The 22,006-nt window shown below is 37.3% G+C and overlaps 1 protein-coding gene across 4 annotated transcripts in view; it reads right to left on the reverse strand.

Annotated features, from left to right (window-relative positions):
• TNS3 (tensin 3) overlaps nucleotides 1-22,006 on the reverse strand; it is a 185,138-nt gene that overhangs the window by 110,134 nt on the left and 52,998 nt on the right. For 3 of the 4 annotated variants that reach the window (XM_056486183.1, XM_056486182.1, XM_056486180.1), the window contains exons 4-5: nucleotides 14,528-14,566; nucleotides 2,327-2,368 (exon numbers count right to left, since the gene is read on the reverse strand). The gene's annotated coding sequence lies outside the window, so the exon portion shown is untranslated. Of the gene's footprint in view, nucleotides 1-2,326; nucleotides 2,369-14,527; nucleotides 14,567-17,846; nucleotides 18,006-22,006 lie in introns of those variants that run through there. The other variant, XM_056486181.1, reaches the window with a different exon arrangement.

Genomic DNA, 22,006 nt, shown 5'->3' on the forward strand with positions numbered 1-22,006 from the left:
TAAAATAACATTCCATGAGGAAGCCCTTTAAACATAAAAAAACACACTTCTGATTTCCCAAGTAAGAATGTGCTATCCATATCTCAAAGCTACCCTGAACACTAGAATAAAGCTAACAAAATATTGAATTCTAGGTAGTGCTACAACCAAGTCACAACTGTCTTGGCTGATGTTCACACAGCTTTCCTATAAAGCAGGAAGGGCTGATACTAGAAATATTCCATCAGACACATTGCCAGGAAAAAGCAAGAGAGCTTTTCTTTCCTGGACCAGATGCCATGAAATAATATAAAAAGGAGAGAGAGAAAGGAGAAGAAATCCCAGAGACAAAAAATGGTTAAAGCAGTTTCTTCCAATTTAATTAATTTAAAAAAAAGGAGAACAAGCATGGCATAAATTTAGGAAGAAAACAGAAAGACAAGGAATGCACCTCCCATTAGCACCACATAGACAGGATGTGTGCTGCAGTCACAGAAGACTTGCAAAAGTCTCATCCAAGCCTCGTCTCAGGGCTGCATCCAGCTCCATTGGAAACAGCATTTTATGAATTGCCCAACCTTGTAGCTTTACCCCTCCTTTCTTTTCCAAATATGAGTCTGTGTTTCAGATTAGACCTTTCTTCTGCGCGTCAATCCATGTCAACCTTTGCTCCTGGAATATACTGGTCCATTCAAAGTAACTACTGACAATTTCAGGAAGCTCTCTAATGGTCAAATAATAATCAATGCAAAATGCAATAAGACAAAAGACACAGCTGAAAAAACATTGCTTGCTATTAAAGCTGCTTTCAAAATGGCTGTGCATGAAGTATTACATGTACAAGCCAAGAAACATATGATCTTGGCTTGTGTAACAACCAGTTGAAACAGGAAACTCTCTGAAGTATTCAGATGTAATACAAAGATGCTAAAAACTTTCAACTAGCAACTAGATAAGAGGATGATCTCATTATTTTGCTTCACATTTGTTTCACTATAAGCAGCTGTCAAAACAAATTATTGACATGCAAATAACTAAGAAGTTTGCTCTTTTCTAATTTTTTAATTTTAGTCAGTTTGTCTAGTTAAGGACAAGAACAGTGAACTGAAAGGAGAAACAATCATGTCATTAGACATTTTAGCTGGTCTGTATATCAAATATATTCTAGCAATTAGAAATAATTCTAATTTTATTGAAAGAGAGTAGATAATAGAATAGATCTAATACAGAGATACCCTTGGTCGTAGAAAAGCATTTATTGTCAGGCAAAGGAAATGAAGCATACTGCTAATACAAACATAACCTCTTTGAACATCTCCTGTCTAAATAGGTAGTCAAGGATCAGAACTCCTCACACCATGCACAGAGTGGCACCAGCAGAAACCTGCAGCACTGAACCATGGAGAGCATCACAAAATAAATACCATGCACACGGACTAACACTGTGAAACAGATGCTCATTTATTGCAATAGAGAGCTGGTCTAAAACTGAACAATAAATCTGTGAAGACCAGGTGAATCTTGCAAGTCCTTTCTTCTGTCCCTTTTTAAAGTTTAGTCTCATTTTCACAATAGCAAATCAAACATCTGCATCACAGTTGCCTACTACCAAATAGTTAGCTATAGGCATCTCCCATGATTTATTTAGAAATCTAAAAGATTTGACATCTCTGTTAACTCCAAAAACTTTAAAAAGTTTGCTTTTTTGTCTTATTTATTTTACAGAAATTGTGCTAAAAGCATACTTATAAGTGCTGTGAATATTAAAATGGGCTGTACTTCCTATTTGCAGAAATTTCTACATCAATTAGACAACTGGGTTCTACTGCACTTCAATAAATGTCATTAATACTACTTTTATGAGGAGTACTACAGCCATAGTAATAAAGGGTTGGGAAGGGCACCTAATCTGTTCTTTAAATAACATGGAACAAAAATAAATATATTAAACAGCAACTGGAACAAATATAAGATAAAATATCAATTTCAGATTGAACACAATATAAGAATTAATATTATCCTTGCTGAAAAAAAATCTCCTGACTTTCTGAATGCCTCTGAATACAATTCAGCCTATGAAAATATAATATTTCCCTTTATTACTCCCCTGCTTGATTTAAAAACAAGTAATGCAGAGTTCATTTCATTGTTTCTAAAAAAACTCAGTGGAAAAAAACACTAATGGTCCTAATCAGAAGCAAATTTCACACAATACAGAAACGAAAGTACACACTTTGAAAATGGCTAGCAATGAATGCTTTATGAAGATGTGACACAAAAAAGCAGCCACAAGCAGGAAAATGAATCAGGCCAAGTAAAAGAAAAAAGAATAAAACAAATTACTTACACTTCTGGTTACATGATTTTTAACCACCTCAGAGTTATTAGCCTGCAAAAGGAGAGAAGTTAACACAAATTACTTTAACTCTTCAGATAGTTTAAGTACGTTCTATGAAATCCCCTCCTAATGGCATATACATACACAGACATGCATAAAAATAATTCAGAAGTACATATTCACTCTACAGTATTAACAAGCTACCTTTCAAACAGATATGGAAAATTAATTATTTTTGCATAATTGTCCTGCATATTCAGGTCTGTGACAGAACTCAGCTACTGAGTGTTTATTCCAAGGTACAATATCCATGGAGATGTACATTGCTAACCACTGACTTCCTTCTGCATTTTTACCCAATCTCTAATTTTATGCGTTTTCATAAAAACAGACACTTGACTGGACATTAATGAAGTGAACTGCTGAGAATTTTCTGTAAGTACTGTACAAAAAATATCTTCTCAAGGCTTTAAAACATGCTAAGTTTAGTTAACTAAGTTTAGCCAAGTTAGTGTATCAATGGAGGTTTAAAACAAACCTTTTAAAAGGAAAGAGCCAATCCATTCCTACAAAAAAATCTAATATCAGCAGTGATATAACTAAAAATTGGCCTCTAAATCCCGCTGTGGGAAAGATATTTTGAACTAGAAAGGCAGTTTCATAACTGTCAACTTTTTTGGTCACTAAAGTACAGACACACTCTAGTTACACATCTCAACTGGAAAGAGCTATAGGTTTTCAGAGTATAAACTGCAACACCTTCAAAACCTTGCTTAGTTAAATGAACCATATAATTTACCAGGGCATACATCCTATATCAACCACAATGCTTACAATGTGAGATTGGCTCACAGTTAATCCCTGAGAATAGGCTTTGAGTTTGTTCGATTTTTTTTTTTTTTTTACTTAAAAGCTTGACTAACCTTGTCAGCTATCAAAACTCCAGTATTGAAAGTACAAAGCTGTCAATCAGAAGAACTAACATACCAGTGCTATTAATCCATGAACCCTATTGTTCGAAACTTCAAGGTTCTTCGCAGCAGATTAAAGGTGATTTATATGGCAGACAACTGTACAACTATAACTTTGATTACTATTATTTCAGTCTGAGCACATCCACTGCTACTTAGCAAAAATACACAGACCCAAACAGAAAAAGGCAAAACACACAAAATACAGTTTTTGGATTCACTTGGAAATCTCCGTCCAAAGACTTCATGAGGTGCACAAGCAGAGCACTTGAGAAAACACACTGCCCACTTTGGCCCTTCACCAGAAAGTTCAAACATAAGCTGAACACAGCATCCACCCTTCCCCAACAACTAAATGGTTAATTTGTGTAATTGAATATAGAGACATAAATGAGGCTTACACCTAATGTGTGCTAGTCTAAAGGTGTTTTGTCCATGTATTTCTCAGTTTGGCATTGGATTAGTGTAGTCTGCAAGTTTTCTAGGATAGCTATAAGGTGAATATGGAATAAGAAGCAAGAAGCTCCTCTTCCTTTTTTAATGTTTTGAATTTGCTGTCAATTTGTCAAGCTGCTACTGAAATGCCTCATATTCTCTCACTCTGCTAGAAGAAATAGCTCTCTCCACTTTAGTACTAGAGAGGAAATACACAGCGCTAAAAGCACAGGGCCTGACATATCTATCTCAGCTTGCAGGATCAAACTGTTTCCTTTCACTTATGACTTAAGGAGAAGACTGCTAAAATGAGTTGTGCTCAAAGAACCATCTCAGGTAAACAGATGAATTTGTATACACACAGAATGTCTGTATGTATGAATGTAATAAGGGATTGAACTCAAGTCTTCATATGCTCCCTCCACAGCTTTAAAATGGTTGCCCCAAACCAAATACTGCTATTCCTGCTGCCTGTACATCAGCTCTATAACTACAATTACGAACAAACTCCTTCACTGGCTAACTACTGTGGTACACTTGTTTGAGATGTGGACAATCCAGCTTCCAGTCTCTGACTGGACACATATGACGAGGGGCTTTGAAAGTATATTATAACATCCAAGCTAAAAATCTTAACCAAGACTATCAGCCCAACTGAGATTGAAGACTTAAACTTCAAATTCCTAAACTTTTAGTGAAAGCTTGACATTTATTTTGGAATTTCAAAGTTGTTTACAACACTGGCATGGAGTGACTAATCACTCTAAAGGATAGCTGAGCCAATTATAAATCTTTCTGGTTTTAAGTAAAAGAAAAAAAAAAAAAAACACTTAAAAATATAAAAATTTAAAAAAGGAAGAGATCACACAAATCTATGGGGCATCCAAAAAAAAAAAAAAAAAAAAAAAAAAAAAAAAAAAAAAAACAAAAAAAAAAAAACACTAAGAAAAATCCCCAAAAAACAGAACAGCCAAACTGATTTTACAATCTCTGTAACAAAACTGTGAAAGTCCTCCCTTCCCTCTTTCCCTACTTATCTCATGGCTGCTGTTTCCAGTTTCTGAGTTCTCTTTCATTTGGAAGGCATACTATAGGCAGAAGATCTGATATCTCACATGGAAAACATCACCAAATATTAAAATACTTCACCACATCATTTTTGGGGAGGTTTTTTCTAATACTATGTGTAAACTGAGGTTTCCATGGGGAAACTGTGATGCATATTAAGAGAATTATTTTCCAGACGTAAAACTAGAAATCAGAGACAACTGGAGATTTGATGCCTATCACATTTTATTATCCTCAAGTGCAGTCATTATACTCTGACTTAATGTAAGATATTTAACACATGATAACAGAATACTCAGTATATTATGGCCAACATACAAAACATATGTGTATGCTTATGACCTTACTGACATCATGGAAATATACTGGGACAACTCCTATGACTGGAGTTTTGGAATGGGAGGGCACAGGCTCTTTAGGAAGGACAAGCAGGGATGAGAAGGAGGTGGTGAATGAGCTCACTGTGAATGGGCATGTAGCTCTGCCTCGTGATGGATGAGGAGCTGAATGGAAGTTTACAGGTCAGGATGAAAGGGAAGGAGGGCAGGAACAGATGATGTTATAGTGCAGGCCTGCTACAAGCTACTTGACCAGGAAGGTCAAGCTGATGAGGCCTTCTGCAGTAAAACAGAATGGCCTCAAGGGTCACAAGCCCTGGTCCTCATGAGGGACTTCAAACAACCCAGTATCTGTTGGAAGGATGACACAGCAGGACACAGGCAGTGCAGCAGGCTCATGGAACACACTGATTCTTTCCTTCTCCAAGTGACAGAGGAGCCAACAAGGAGAAGTGCTATGCTGGATCTTGTTCTCACCAACAGGAAGGGGGTGGTGGAGAACATGAAGCTCAAGGGAAACCTGGGCTGCAGTGACTACAAAGCAGTGAAGTTCTAGATCCTTGGCTAGTGAGGAGCATGCACATCAAGCTCATTACCAAGGAATTCAGGAGAGCAGATCCTCTTCAGGGATCTCCTGGGTAGGATGCCGTGGGCTTAAAGCCCTGGAGGGAAAAAGGGCTCAAGAAAGCTGGATGAAATTCAAGGATCGTCTCCTCCACCTAGCAAGAGGAAATTGGGCATAAATTCCAAGAGGCCTGCATGGATGAACAAGTTGCTCCTGGACAAATTCAAACACAAAAAGGTACCCTCTAAAAGGTGGAGACAGAGAGCCTAAGAAGAACAGAAAAATTGTCTGAGCAGCCAGGAAACTGACACAATTAAATCTGGCTAGGAGCATCAAGGGTAACAAAAAAGTTTCCATAGGTACCTTGGTGATGAAAGAAAGACTAGGGGAAAATGTGGGTTTTCTCAGGAATGGTATGGGAGACCAGGTTACCCAGGACATGGAAAAGGCTCAGGTACTCAATGAAAGTAAAGCAGGGATTGAAAGAAGAACTGTCTGCTGCAGGAGACCACAAGTTCCACGGTCATTTAAGAAGCCTGACGGAGCACAGGTCTATGGGACATGACAAGATACATCCATGAGTTCTGAGGGAACTGGCTAAGGAAGTGGCTAAGTTACTACTGATCACATTGGAGAAATAATAGCATTCCATTACAGAACTGGCAGATGAAGGAACAGTGACTGGCATCATCTACCTGGTCCTGTGCATTGCATTTGACATTGTCCCACACAAAACCCTTGTCTTTAAATTGGAGAGCCATGGATTTCACAGATGAACCACTTGGTGGATGAAGAATTGGCTGGACAGTCACACTGTTGCAGTCAATAGCTTAATGTGCAAGTGGAGACCAATGGCACTCCTTAGGTGGCTGTTGGAACTGGTACTGGAACATCTTTGTCAGTGACATGGAGAGTGGGATCAAATGCACCCTCAAAAAGTTTGTCAACACCAAGCTGTGTGGTGTGATGGGCATGCTGGAGGGAAAGGATGCCATGCACAGGGACCTAGACAGGCTTGAGAGATGGGCCTGTGTGAACTTCATGAAGTTCAACATGGTCAAATCCAAAGTCCTGTGCCTGGGTTGGGATAAACCCAAGCACAAATATTCTCTGGGCCAAGAGCAGACCAAAGGCAACCCTCGGAAGAAGGACTTGGGGGTGATGGTGAACAAGAAGCTTGACATGCCTCAACAACATGTGCTTCCAGTTGAGAAAGCCAAATGTATCCTGGCCTACATCAAAAGCAGCATGGCCAGCAGGAGAAGGCAGATTGCTCTTCTGAGAACCCACCTGGAGTGCTGCATCCAGCTCTGGGGCCTCAAAACAAGAAAGATGTGGACCCACTGGAGCGGGATCCAGAGGAGGGCTATGAAGATGATCACCTCTCCTATGGAAACAGGGTGAGAGAGATGGGGCTGTTCAGCCTGCAGAAGAAAAGACTCCAGAGAGACCTTAAAGCAGCCTTCCAGTACCTAAAGGGGGCCTACAAGGAGACTGGAGAGGGTCTTCTAGCAAGTGTATGCAGTGGTAGGACATGAGGGAATGGCTTTAACTGAAGGAGAGTAGTTTCAGATCAGACATTAGGAAGAAATTCTTTACTGTGAGGGTAGTGAGAAAGATGGAAGATGCTGCCCAGACACATTGTGGATATTCCATCCCTGGAAGAGTTCAATGCCAGGCTGGATGAGGCTCTGAGCAATCTGGTCCAGTGCAAGGTGTCCATGGCCATGGCAGGCGAACTGAAACTAGACAATCTTTTAAGGTCCCTTCCAACCAAACCATTGTGTGATTCTATGGTTCTACTTCTGTATCTCACCAAATACAGCATTTCAATATCAAACAACACATCCTTCTTGTCACCTCCCAATAAAGACATTTCAAAGAAAATCAAATTGACATGGTTATAAATAAAAATCACTTTTCCATAGAACAAGCTTAAATCATTCCAAAACAAATTATTCCACCTCTCTCTCCTACCATTATTTAATAAAATCATCACAGATTTCTGACAATGACTCCCTAAAAACAGACTCTCTGAAGGAAAAATCAAGTCATTATAGCAAAAGATAAAATGACACCGTTTATAGTTTCTTCACCTTTGTTAACTTTGTTTTGCTCATCAGTAGCTATCTCGCCCTGAATGCTTCCCATTTGGATTGCACTTTCAAGACATCCAAAACCCAACTAATTCCCCCTTTCCACCCTCTAAATCTACCAGGTGGTGTTGTGACATTTCTTCAAGAAACAGCCCTGAGGTTTGACTCCAGCATTTAATGACATTAAATGAGAATCAAAAGCAAGTCCACACGTAACACTTCTGCCACAACATTTTACTTATGAGCAAGTACTAAACTTTTGCATGAGTGTGAAAAACCTAAATTAAACAAACCAAGTATGATTTCTGACACGACAGAGAACTAAAATTGAATGGGATGCCAGAGACTGAAGTTCCATTAAGCAATAAACAAACAGAATCCACCATCATATAGCAGTCAGACCAAAGACCAGAATTTTACCTAAAGTATCACACTTGCTTCACAGTTCTATCTAAAGAGAAAGGTCCACATAGATACATGATTCACTGTGCTTATTACAATGAATTCTGACTACAGGAAAAACTGATTTTTAAATTAACACTAAAAGATTTGTTTTTTCCTCTTGAAAGACAAGTAGCAGTCCTCGAAAACATTGTAATAACCAATGCCACAGCCATTAATTGTTTCAATATTTGGCTAGCATTCAATTATAGTGATGGCATTACTGCTGTCCTATCCTTTTACAAATTCCTGTGTTGAGAAAACATTTTCAAAGATTAACCAGAGGCATTTTTCACAAGGGACATAAGATCTGTCACTCTCAGGTAAGCTATGAAAGAACAAAAAATTATGCAGATAAGCAGAAAAAATACACCCTGTAGTGAGTATTTCCATTTTTCAGTCTGAGCTGTCAAGCAGAACCTATGCAAGCCCATTTGCTTTTTAGTGAAGTCAAACACATGAGAAAAGTTTCTATGCCATCTTAAAAACTATCAATACTGAGGAATCTGAAACATGGATAATTATGCTTTAGGAAAAGAAAGCTGGGAAGGCAGAAAGAAGCATGCTATACCTTGGAAGAACATTATACTTCTGGATTTATTTGCTACAGTAATTAGTGTCACACTTCTGAAAAGCAGATGCTTCTGCCTTGCAAAAGTACTGTATTCAGTAGAATGGTTTGAAGTCAATTCTGAGAAAATAAGCAGGCAAACTTGGCTCTGGAAACCACCAAACCTTTCCCTCTTCTGATCCCCTGTTTCTGCAGATTGTTCAAAGAAAGCCTGCTTTTCATTTAATTTTGGATGAATGCCTGGAACTGAACATACCGTATTATAACAAAACTTCATATTCAAATTCCTATTAAATCTTGGAATTCTCTAATATTCCTAGAAACAACGTGAGCTCTCCCTCCAAGCAAATGCAATGACTAGCTTTTGAATTTAGTGTGCTCAATTCAGGATCACTGTATTTCATTAATTTAAGGGATTGGGGTAGCCAATCATGCAGTTTTATTCTCTGTGCCCTCTTATGACTAAGTTAGAGACATTTATGAACAAGGCACTGACTGCACTTAAAACAGCATTTTGGAACCTCAACTCTGCATGTCTCTGGGGTCCATGGCTTTACTCTGGTAAGCACTTGAAATCTAAAACTAAAAAACAAACCCCATAGAAATGCATTACAAAGAGGCCCACACAAGCTCCCTTCCGGAGAACAGAAATCAAAAAAAAGTTTGAAACATAACCATGTCAAGTATTTCAAATCAGGCATCAGCTCACAGGTTTTGTCAAGAAAGTGTCTCATCAGTCTGTTCTTCTGCACATCTACAACTAACAAACAAAGAAATTAATAAAAGTAGGTTTTTTTAAGAAGCTGAAAGAAAAAAAAAAAAGAAAAAAACAGAAAAGAAGAGAAAAGCACAGATCAAAATTTAATAAAGCAAAAGTGAATAGCAAGACAGAGAGCTTTAAAAAAGTTTCAAAAAGTTTCAAGGCACCTTTGCTTCTCTGTGAGTTCAGGAAAGCTGTATAAACCAGAAATGAAGAAACATCCCTCCATAAACGTTTTTCCAAAGGCCACAGTTTTCTTACAGACATGAGCACTATGGTTCTGGATGGTGACAGAGCAGGAACTGAACAGGCAAATACAAATCTCCACTGGACATTCCCACCCTTTGCAAACAAACCAGAGAACAGAACAAGGCTGTTGCATTTCCCTTCCCATGATGTGCAAGCACATGCAAGACAGGCCTGCAGCACTCCCCTAAGAACTGCTCTGGTGACAGTCTTGAAAGAAGCCAGGAAGGTCCACAGTAACAGGAAAATCTGGTAGATTTAGCATGTCCTTCACCTTCACTAAATCATGCCTGCTATGTGCATATAATGCTTGCTTTGCATGCATCTAACAGGTCCTGTGAGCTAAATTTTGAATATAGCATATAGGGAAAAAAAAGAAGTTTCCCTAAATAACAGAGCTGGGCACGTTCCTAGTTTTTCATAAGCTTTCCATGGTATTTCTTGAAAGAAGAAAGACAGGAAATCATGAGAACTAATTAGCCATTAGTCACAGACACTTATTACAAACCAAACCCACTTAATAAATTTTTCACAAAAGCTTTACTGATTTAAGCCAGAAACCAAATTCAGAGCTGGCAGAGCAAAATCATTGTATATATCAGTTTCTAGCTCAGTTTAGTTACTGTCATCATATTCCACTGTGTTTGGAGGTCATGCCTGACTAACTCAATTTAACACATTGTATCTTCTAGTAATGAGACCCCACTTAAAATGAAATTGGAGAATGCCATCCTTCATCTACATGCACAGACCTTGCCAATACCACAATTATTCAACTTCCCATTTCTCAAAAAATCTCTTGCATGTCCACATTGAAAACAGATGGACTGTGTTCCATGGGAACAGCAAATTGTCTCACATTGTTTTTCTCAAAATATGTGTTTAAAAATGAATGCAGAAGGGATAAAAATTCATTTTTTCATATTCATTGATCTTTCTCATACAAAGCTCCTGGAGAAGATTACATTCAACAGCATGAAAAAAAGGAAAGAGAGGATGTTTTTGCAACAGGGGACAAGCATTCTTTCAAATACTGTTAAGAATAATGAATTTTCTTAAAGTTTCCTGTTTTCTTCCTCACTTTACCCATACAGAGCTGGAAGTTTGGTTTTACTTTTATATATCAATATATTTTCAGTTCTTAGTTTTTAATTTTTTTGAGAAAATATTATCACTAGGTTGAATGTATGTACATGTATATATAAACTACCATGAATTTCAAGTAAAAAATTAAGACAATTAAAATGAGGCCTTTGTGACTTCACACTCACTTCTTCAGCTATTTTTTCAAGGTATACTTCTGCTCCTTTTAAAAAACCAAATGAAAAACACATAACATCCCAAAATAATCAAAACAAACCAATCTCTATTTCTCCCACAATTACTTTTATTCTCTTCTCCTATTTTGAAACAGTACAGATCACAATCTGACTCACTGTTCAAAACAAGGTTTCAGTTTGTTAGGGAGGGCCTGAATGTTCAAGTCTTTGATTTTCCTCTCTACAGGCAGAAAAGAGGCTTGAATAATTAAGGAGAAGGGGGGGGGAAATCAGAAACATTGACATCCTTCCCCAGTTTCTATCGAAATGACCCAACTTCCACCCAAGACTTAGCAAAACAGCGAAACAAACCTCAGCTTGAAGTAAAATGGTAAAATATACATTACAGGTCAGTGTCCATTTGATCTGTCTGCATTATAACAGCTAGTTATAAAAAGTGATATTTAAATGGCAGACTAGAGGTATGCAGAATTCTATGGTAAACATTAAAAAAAAAAAAAATAAGAAAGAAAAGGGGGGGTGGAAAGTCTATTAAGGTTAAATCAGAAATTCCTGTGCTGAAGATCACTATTTAAACGTGTCTTAAAACTGACAAATCATGCAGTCATAAGGACCATTCATCAATGAAGTGATTTTAAGATAAGAATTAATGAACATAAGAGGTTTGGGCCTTCACACAACATTTCATGACTGCAAGAAATTTGGCAGCATAGGTGATACTACTTTGAGGAATTAAGATTTAGTTTGTTTCATTCTTTTCAAAGATACACTATGATGAAGGATAAAAAAGAAATTCAGTGAAGAAGACTAGCTTATTGCCCTTTTGAAGCATGTTAAAACTCTCCCAGACTATTTACTGGAATCTAAAAATTATCTCTAAAATAATATCCTTCTGTTGGCTTTCCTCTAAATTTTTATCTTTTTAATGTAATAGATTAAACAAAAAGTATTCAGAGCTTTACAGTTAGGACTTAAACATTTTCTTATTTTGACAGCACTAGAGAAAAAGACTTAATTTGTCAGCATTTTTTAAAATTAAAAACATCAATTTAAGAAATACTATCAACTGAGTAACTAACAGTCTTTCAAAATAAGATCCAATAATTGCAGTAAAGGCCATTTAAGCATCTTTTATTTTTATCTAATTTAGAAGTACTACATAAGGTCACTCAGCTCTCAGGTGAAAACAAACACAGTGACCCCATGCCACTCTGCTACTTCCCCCACCCTCTCTTTTTTTTTTAAGTTTTTGGGTTAAGCTATAAATCTCAGCAATGAAAGATCATTTCCACAAATAGTCCATTGTCTCTTCATGAAACAAAATTAAGTTGCAACAGAATAAGTCATCTTTGCTGAACATTTGAGTTGAATTAACGGAGCTGGACTAACATCATCCCCTTTTCTGAGGAATGTGCATGACAACATAAAATAAGTAGTGTTAGAACACAGGAACTGCTTTATATTTTAGCACCTGAAATTCCAAACAGCTGCACTGAGTTGATATATGAAGCTCCTGACGTCATTACAAAGCTTCAAGACACGTGGCTCATGAGAAATGGCAAGGGCCCCTTTGGTAACAGTCAAAAGAAAATACTCAATAAAACACACATTTTGAAGAAAACAAACATCTGTGAATTTCATCAGGCTTCAATAATCTTCCAAGAAATATGTCACGGCGAGTTTAACTACAAATCTTGCTATAAGCCAGTTTAAGGAGCGCAATAAAGACAACCTTTACATTGACTAAATAGACTCTGATTCAAAGAAAGCAGATGTATTGTTTATTCATGTGAAAACTAAAAGGTTGGAATTCCTGGCCTGGAATGAAGGGGGATAAATCCATGGTTCAGCAGCAAATTATGATGCCACAAAGTTTTGTTTCATTTGAATAGATGTTGCCCTCCCTATTACCTAAACCTCTCAACTACTCATTCTTGATCTTGTCAAAACTTTACACTCAAAACAGCTGTAAAAGAAACTGCTACAGCTAACATCATCACAGATATTCCTCCTTCAGAACAACAGAACTCTTCACTAAACAGATAACATTTACTTGTGCTGAACAAAGACTCCTATTATAAAAATGTCACCACAATTCACACCAAAAGCAAACCACACTATTCAATCTCACTCACAGCAATAAAACATATTGTATACTGTGTAGTGAAAATATTTCACCTACAGATATCCCTGCAATAAATTTAAATAGAATTCCACTCCTTCTGCTCCAACTGGTAAATGTTTTATTTGGTGACTGAATATATCTCTGTATACATTCCTGCCAGTAAACTAAAACAGGTTAGGCCGCTTTTGCCATCTACACTCTCTACCTGCCAGCAGGTCACAGAGTCAGTAAGGACTACATTATCAGCATGTGCACATAAACATCCCACAGGCTGCTATATGTTTAAATTCTTTTCTGAACCACAATAACCAGTTTTCCATTTCAGAATCAATACTTGAGTTGTATGCACAACACAAATGAAAGCAACTGCAGTTGCCAGCATGCACCTAACATTGTGAGCTGCAAACAAGAATTTATTTTCTATTTATAATTTTAGGAGTACTGTTACACAAGATCCTCAGACTCTGACATGGGTTAATTCATAAAATTACTGGGTCAAATCTAGGAGACATCTCCCATGAGTTGATACTCACATTCATCATAAGACCAGAAATTACTGATTTAGGTTTCCAGGCTTTGCTTTACACAATAATAATTCTAAAGCACCTTTTGACCTGTGTGGTTCATGATAGGTAAATACCATTACCTCTATTTTTCCAGCATGGAAATCAAGACACAAAAATGTACAAAGTGACTTGGCCAATTGACACACCAGTGCAGAAGTGAGACGTGGGATTCCTAATTGCCAGTGGTTGTACCACTCACCTACAATACACAGAGTTCTTGGCTGACACTTGTGCATCTGCTGTTGGCTGCTTAGTCCTAGTATGACACTAACAGCTGCCAGTGCTGGTTCAATAAGTAACTGTTACAATCCATCTTCCGGGCATCACTATATTACCCTTGGAGCTAAAACAACCAAATACAGTCATGCAAGCCAGAAAAGGCTTAAGGTTTTCCTATCCTGACCAAGTATGGGTTCCACTACCAACAAAAAGTAACAGGTCCCAAACAAATCTCAGACTATTTGTACTTCCAAAGTGACATGAGACATCAGTATGTTGAAACAAATAATTGCTGAGGGTTTTTTTTATTTAAAACACACAAATAAAAGCATAAAACATGTGGATTCCTGCATGAGACAGGACACAGTAACAAGCTTCAGGAATAGATCCTTGATTTGCCAACTCTTCAGCAAGGAAAGGTGATAGCACAGTACTGAAATAATAAAAGGTTATAGGATACTACAAGAATAACAATAAACCTATAACCTAATAAAATCTAATGGATATCAGTAGTGCCAAAAGTACTTACCAGCTCATAGCTGCTTGGAAGAAAGCAGGGTGTCACCACCTGGAATAAAAAAATGATGATAAAATAAGGAAAAAGAGGTACTGCCTTTGGAGATGCTCCAGCTGCATTGTTTGAGCTCCATCTAGTCAATCAAAGAGGCACCAACCAGATCAGGTGCAGACCTGAGCATCCACAGCTGCTCTCAGCTGTACTATCTACCTTCAGCTCCTAAAAAGTTAGCACTAACTCAGTGCCCTGCTCACATCACTGAAACAGGCTGAAGAGAAATCCCTTCCCTCATGTCACATACGCAAAAAACATGAAGGGTTTTCTCCCTTCCTCTATCCTTTATAGCATTCTTTAATCATCACCTCAGTTTTAGTTAATGAGTAAGTATTCTGCTTTTCAAGAAATCTAGAACTTCAGTAATTCCCAACACCTTAGCCTTGTTCTGGAACTGATTTTGGTCATGGGTTTAGCAGAGCAAGCAGAACAGATATTCTATGGACTCGCATATCTTCAGAGATTTGTCTCCAAATTAAAAACACTTCCTATGAAGAACATAGTCTGTGTACATCACACACAAAAAAAAAAAAAAAAAAAAAAAAAAAAAAAAAAAAAAAAAAAAAAGCCCCCAAACCACCTTATTTTGATATTCAGAAACCAAAACACAAAACAAAAAGTTAGGAAAAGCATGACTTGGATTACGTGATGATCTAGGGAAAACCAAGTGTTGGATTATTTCTACAATCTCATATAGCAGGCACCCTCAAATCTCACACAGTCAAAAGACTGTAGGTTCATCCATTTACACCCCTCAGCTGAGCTTCAGCAGTAGTCACCATGCCAGCTCACTTTAACAAGTACCTTGAGGTTAACTCCAGTGAAAACTGTTTCATTTAACACCTTCGCCTTCAAAATTACGGCTCTCTGCAACATATTTGCCTCTCAGCCAGCAGAGTGGAGCCAGAAACTCTGCAGCAGCACCTGGACAGCAAGGGCGGAGTTTTCTTTTGGAACAGCTACTGAGTCCTAGGATGACTCAATTCATGGTACAGAGAGTGGGTTACTGAGCAGAGGGGGCCTCGTGCCTCATGTAACTTGTAATCCTTAGAATAATAAAAAGAATATGCAACCCATGCAACAGAGCAAGCTGCAAGAACAAAAAGAAACGTCAATTCTGTACACAGCACAGGCAAAGAGTCAGAGGGGCTACTACCCGACTACACAAGGACAACCCACTCCAGCTTAAATACTCAGGAACTAGCACGGAAGAGACAGCATTTGCCTCCGTAAGTGGATATGAAAAAGATCTATCTCCAATTCTCAATGCTTCTTAAATCATAAATTACTTATAAAAATAAGGGTGGAAAAAAAAGTAGAACATTGTTTCTTCAACTTCCAGCTCACTCATGATCTCTTGACTACCCCCAAAGAAAACAGGACTGACTGAAATCTTGCAGTTTGTCTGCTCTCCCCTCTCAGTGGGCTTGCAAGTTCAAGGTTTTAATATGCTGCATCTCTGTGGCTCATTTTGTGATTGCTACTCATGATTCACTGCTCTATCCAACCAAACACCCATACTTCCATACATGGAAGATGTTAACTAAGCTGTCAGAATAGCATGGCTTTTGCTGGAAAGCAAGGACATCATCTGCCTTGGCGACCTCTTGCCAGACATAGCATGTAAAACTTCATATGCCATCTCAAATCACAACCACCAACTCTCCTCTCTAGACAAAGTGACAAACCACCAAGCAGAGCAGTGCCCAGCTGAAAGAATCAAAGCCACATGCACTCTCACCACCACCACAAGCAGCAAACACCTGCATCTAGGGAAGAAAGACTCCTCAGCTGTCCCAACCATATGATTACCTCTTACTTATAAACTGGTTTTGCAAGTGCTCTCATTAGCAACACCTAAGGTTTAAGTAGATAACCATGAAATTTCAATTACTTTCCTCTCACTGCATATATTAGGAAGAAAGAATTAATGGAAACACCAAAGGAGTTGGCAGGCTGGGTAGCAGTGCAGGGGAAGAGATGAACTAACATTACATGCTCATGTAATTAATAATTGCAATCACTGTGGAATAAAATTGTCATCACTGACATACATAATCTCCATTCTTTCCCTTCATTCCACTGATCTAAACCCTTGAGAAATCAAGTGTATCTTTACCCCTTTGGCTAACTAAAACACAGTTCTGCTGTAATCTGCTTTCCAATTACAGCTGACTCACTGCCTAAGAAAAATCCCCTTTTTTTTCAGATACAAGAACACTGGGGACATCCGGAGGACAAACTTCGGAAAAAAACTGCAGATCTCTGCAGATTTATGGCATCTTATTCAGGCAACTCCAGACTGTGACAGGATGAGAGCTAACACTAAAAATAACACTTGATTTTTTTCTTCCCTGAGCTCTTCTATACCCGAAACATTTATATATAGCAAACTGACTTTACTAAAAAATTTCATTTTCTTCTGGTTCTATGTCTTCTGCACTTCCTTTTTACAGAAATCAAGACCTATGTCAAAGACTTTGACATTCTGCTGTTGATTTTGAGCTACAAAACTCAATGAACCAATGCACTGACTTTTTTTCTTCTAACTCCATACACACAAATATCACATTTCTTCTCAAATGAAGCAAAATAGTCTTGCTGTACCCCAGCTTCAGTTCTCATGAGCAGCTGAAGCAAATTCTTCCACTGTTAATCCAAACACAGGCTAAAAGCAAAAGAGTTTTTTAATCTGTTGACAGATAACAGAGAGTATTATTACATCCAAATAATCTAGGTTGAGAATATATGAGTACCTCCAATTCTTTTTCCTAGTTTTCAAAGGTTTGGGATATGCTAAAAATAAGCTTTAGAGAAAAAGTATAGAGCTTAAAAGCAAAACAGCAAGACTTAAATCCAGTGACAATGCAGAGATAGAAAACCAAGTATAAAGGTCTCAGTCATTGGTTTAAAAAGTTACACACTGTGTACCAACTGTAAAAAACAATAAACTTTAGAAAGAGTTTTCTGGTCCACCTACTGAAGCTACAGCTAATCTTAAAGACACCTACAATAACCTGTTTTGTCAGCTTTCAATAGTTTCTTTTTTCTTGTAAGAAATGTTCTGAATATGCATTAATGTAATATTTCATAGCTCCACACCAAGGTGGATTTAGCTTCTGTACTTCTGTACATTCACATATTAACAAGCAATATCAGAATGCAAGAATGCCTACTTTCAGAAATAGTTACCTCTTTGGTACCCAGCACACAGATGTAGAGGTACATTGTTAGTCTATTCACAAATAAGCAAGCAACTATTTCAAAGACAAATTACCTGTTCTAGCGTACACAGTTAATACGAAAACATTTTCCTGGTGTGGTATTTCCTGCATTGAGCCTTAGTTTGAAAAAGTCCCATATTGATGGAAAAAAGATTAAAAATAATTTTTTTATGAAGAATTCTGATCCCAATGAATCTGTGGGTAATTTTTCTTCATATGACTGCAACATCAGTCACATCAGTTAATAAGTAACTGACTAACATGAGATAAATGTTAAGTCAAACAAACAAAAAAAAAAGTCAACAAAAGGCAGGATATCTGGCACTAGGGAAATAAAATCTGTCCCTGCTTGCTCTTAGCAGCAACACAATAATGCCCCCCAACACACAACAGTTCATTGGCTGGGATAACCAGTAGTTATATTTCAGTTTGGTTTCTTTTTTTTTCCACTTCAACATGCATATTTCATTTTCAGCTTCCTTCTTTTTTATTCTCTTTTTGCAAGAAATATGTGATTTTTCAGGGGAAAAACCATCTTCAAAGAATGAGCTAGTTATTACTAAGGGTGCATTTCAAAGTCCAAATCTCAAACACTTTTATATTGCTTTTGCAAAAGCAATTTAACCACATAACTATAATGAATCACTTTCTTTCAAGATACAGTTTTATCGAGTAAGAAATTCTGGAATGCTTGCCACAGGTTATCTGTAACACAAAGTATGTGCAAGGGGAAGAATCTTCACCTATAAAATAACCTACTAAAAAACCTGTTCACTCCAGTTCATTACTTATAAAATTGAAGAGAAAGGTAAAAAGACCAGCAAAATGAAGTCACTGAGATCCTGCAAATAGTGTGAAGTTATAGTCATGTTAGGAGATTTTCAGAATTACATAGATGACTGTCAGAAATGTATATGGGAAGATCATGGGCACATCTAATATGATTTTTTTTTTTACTTTTTTTTTTTTTTAACAAAAACATACACATCTATTCATTCTAATCTACACCTTTGGAGTAGGTAAAAAAAAAATATTTTTCTGCCTAGTTTTCTTCTTCTGGTATCCTGTTAGTTATCACTCCCCTTTTCCAACCTACCCTCCAAAAGACTCATGACAAATGCTGACTTTCTTCCATGCTGTCGTCTTTCATTTTGCAATGTCACAGTCCAGACCTACATCATGAAAGTTCTTCAATTTTCTGAAGAATACATACAAGGCAAAGACACTTGGTACACAGGTTATTTGGGGAAAAGATTTTTAAAAATCCTCTAAGGAAACAGAAGGTACTTCAAAGCAAAAATTGCTGAGTTTCCCCTGATGACCGTAAACTAGTAAATAAAGTCTCTTCCTTCTTCAAATTAAGGGATTTGTTCCAAATTTTTCCAAATTAGTCCAAAGGAAAAGAAAGTCAGATATTGGGTGTTGCTAATAGGGGTTAAACCAGACAGCAGGAACCAAGATCTTAAAAACTAGATTTTACCGGACTTTGCACTAGCCCTCTGCACTGTGTTTTAATTTGCCAACCTGAACTGTAAATGCTAGCTAGGGCCCCTCCTGATTCAATCTGTGTTACAGATGAACGACCTTTATAAAGTAGGTTGAAATTATTTGACACAAGTAAGTGCAAAAATATAGTATATTTGCTCAATATGTCTCATTTTACTGCTTCTTCAGATTAAAAAAAAACAACAAATCAACCTAATCTTGACAATTGTACATATCTGTTTGAGACTTAACATCTGCTTTCTTTGTATCCGATCTACATCTCCAAGCTTTTACGAGGCACAGATAACTCAGGGAACTGTGCCACCCTTCAAGGATTCCATGTGTATGTATCTTGGTACAATCTCCAAGAGAAAACTTTCTTCATTTGCAACGCCAAACAAAACTTGCAACATTACCAGATGGGGAGGAGGGCCAGGAAGTAGAGGGGTCCTTTGTTCTGCCAACATTTTCCTCTCCCAAAGGAACAAACTAGCAGCATGGATTGCATTTTCGTGAATGGAAACAAACTGTGTACCAGACTGCCTGTATCTCAGAATTCTGGATCTATAACTTAAGTATCAGTCTGTTTCTTAGGGTTTCAATTTGCTTCCAACATCTGAGTAATAGTGATAAGAGCTAACAGGCATTATGGCTCCTACGGTCATAAATAGCACTTCAGTCAACAATATCAGGAGTTTTAGGGTGAGGAGACAAGAGTTTTGTCACAACAAACTGCAGACATCGCAGATTTCACTGCATCCAGTGTACGTCTAAGACCTGGGACAGATCTATACCATCAAATAAAAGGATGACATAAGATGAAAGTAATATTTAAACAACAAGGATAGGTTGAAATGGGGGAGAGGTGGGTTTTGGGGGGTTTTTTTAAATACATATTATGGGGAAGAAAGGAATGTGGTAGAGCACCAGAAGGCAGCAATGTCATTCTTTTCTACTAAACATCACTGAAAGATACGAAGGCAGAAGACACATATCAAACTTGTTGGTAAAAAAGCAAAAAGAAAAAATTAGTTTGGGGGTCATATTTCCCTACAGTTGAAAACCATCCATCTACAGGATGACTCTTTGCATCTCCCTAAGGTAAATTTAATGCTTAAATGTATTAAAGCATAAGAAGGAAAAATAGCTCTTTACATCAGGCAATACTAAGATGCATACAGCAATTTAGCACAGGCCTGATTTCAATCTATGACAGAAGGTCTGCAAGAATCATGTCAAAGAGGCAGTGACCTCTCCAGCAGGAAGTTTATAGAAAACATTTGCAAACACCTCTGGAATATGATGCTTAGCAAACCACAGGAAGCTATTAGCCCAAAGAGTTGTGAACCAAGCGGGACCCTTCCACTTTTCCACAAAAAGTGGGAAAATGCCATGTTGTAAAGACACAGTCCCCTCTGTGAGGCCCCAGTTTGCCCATTCTTGAGGTTGAGAGCATTTTATTGCAGGTTTGTGAGGTTATACTTCTGGTACTTTAAGGCATTAACTTCATTGAGTTATTTTTTTCAATGAGCAAGTAGCTAATAATTGCTATAAAGCTGTTTATTGCAAAGGCACTTTAGTCTTAAAAACAAAGTTAGAGACATTAAAGTTGACGTTAAGTTTTAGCATGGAGTTTTAAATCGTAGTAAAAGCTGCTCTTGTCAAGGCCTCAGGAAGCTGATGCTGCTGTGGCAGCTTTTTTCTTGGGTGTTGATGATAGTGGTAAGAGATCAAAGTACAGCAATAGCAAAAAGTAATGACAAAAAGTACTAGCTCTCCCCAACACATGCTCTTATATAAAATTTTCTTAACAAGCTAAAACACAAACTCAAACCACTACTCCTTAACTTATTAGAATTCTAGTTTCTTAACACACTAGGTTACATATAAACTAACCATACAGTTTATCTTGTCCTATCTGAAAAATGTAAGCAATATTCTAGAGCCTCCACTAAAAACACTAGTGTGTTTTACAACCTTCACTAAAACTCACACTTCTACTTTAGCATCTGAACCTTTTCCTTACTAAAAGCAGTAGAACTCATACTAAAACTTATTCACTGACTCATTATCCTAAAACTTAAAACTTACATCTCTACGGTATGTGTAAATAGCTTAGTATGCGTCAATCCATCCAAAGGCCTTAATTCAATCCCTGCACTCTGATTTCTCCCTAAAGAATTCACAAGGACCCCCAACTCACTGACTCCAATAGAGGTTACATGGAAACATCTTAATTTTATGGCATTATTTCTGAATTTCATATATCCCACTTTAATGGCTCTGAAGTAATTTTTAAAAACTTCCCTCCTCTCAAAACACATTAGAATGAAGTCTTAAATATTTACATTCCAAATATATCTTCAGTTTTCCAGCTATTCAGAAAAGAGATATTGCAATAAAATAGTACAGACTGACATTTAAATACATATTTTATCATCAAAACTAGCCCTCCCAGACTAAGACTGAATTTGCTTTATTATGCTTTAACTGTAGGAAGTATTTTAAATGCTTTCTTCAGCTACACAGAACAAGACAAGGGAAGCAGTCTTTTAGAAATAATTACTAGTAAAGTACTATTAAATGCTGTATTGTACACAGAAGTAGAAAAAGCAAATTCTAACATTAGACACGAGCTTGCTGATAAAAAAACCAGTCAAAACTGCTGGGATAAAGCTCAATGTTCATAATGGATAATACTGTCATTCTGTTTCCACTAAATTGTGAT

Source organism: Oenanthe melanoleuca, chromosome 2, assembly GCF_029582105.1.
Source record: "Oenanthe melanoleuca isolate GR-GAL-2019-014 chromosome 2, OMel1.0, whole genome shotgun sequence".
Classification (NCBI taxonomy): domain Eukaryota; kingdom Metazoa; phylum Chordata; class Aves; order Passeriformes; family Muscicapidae; genus Oenanthe; species Oenanthe melanoleuca.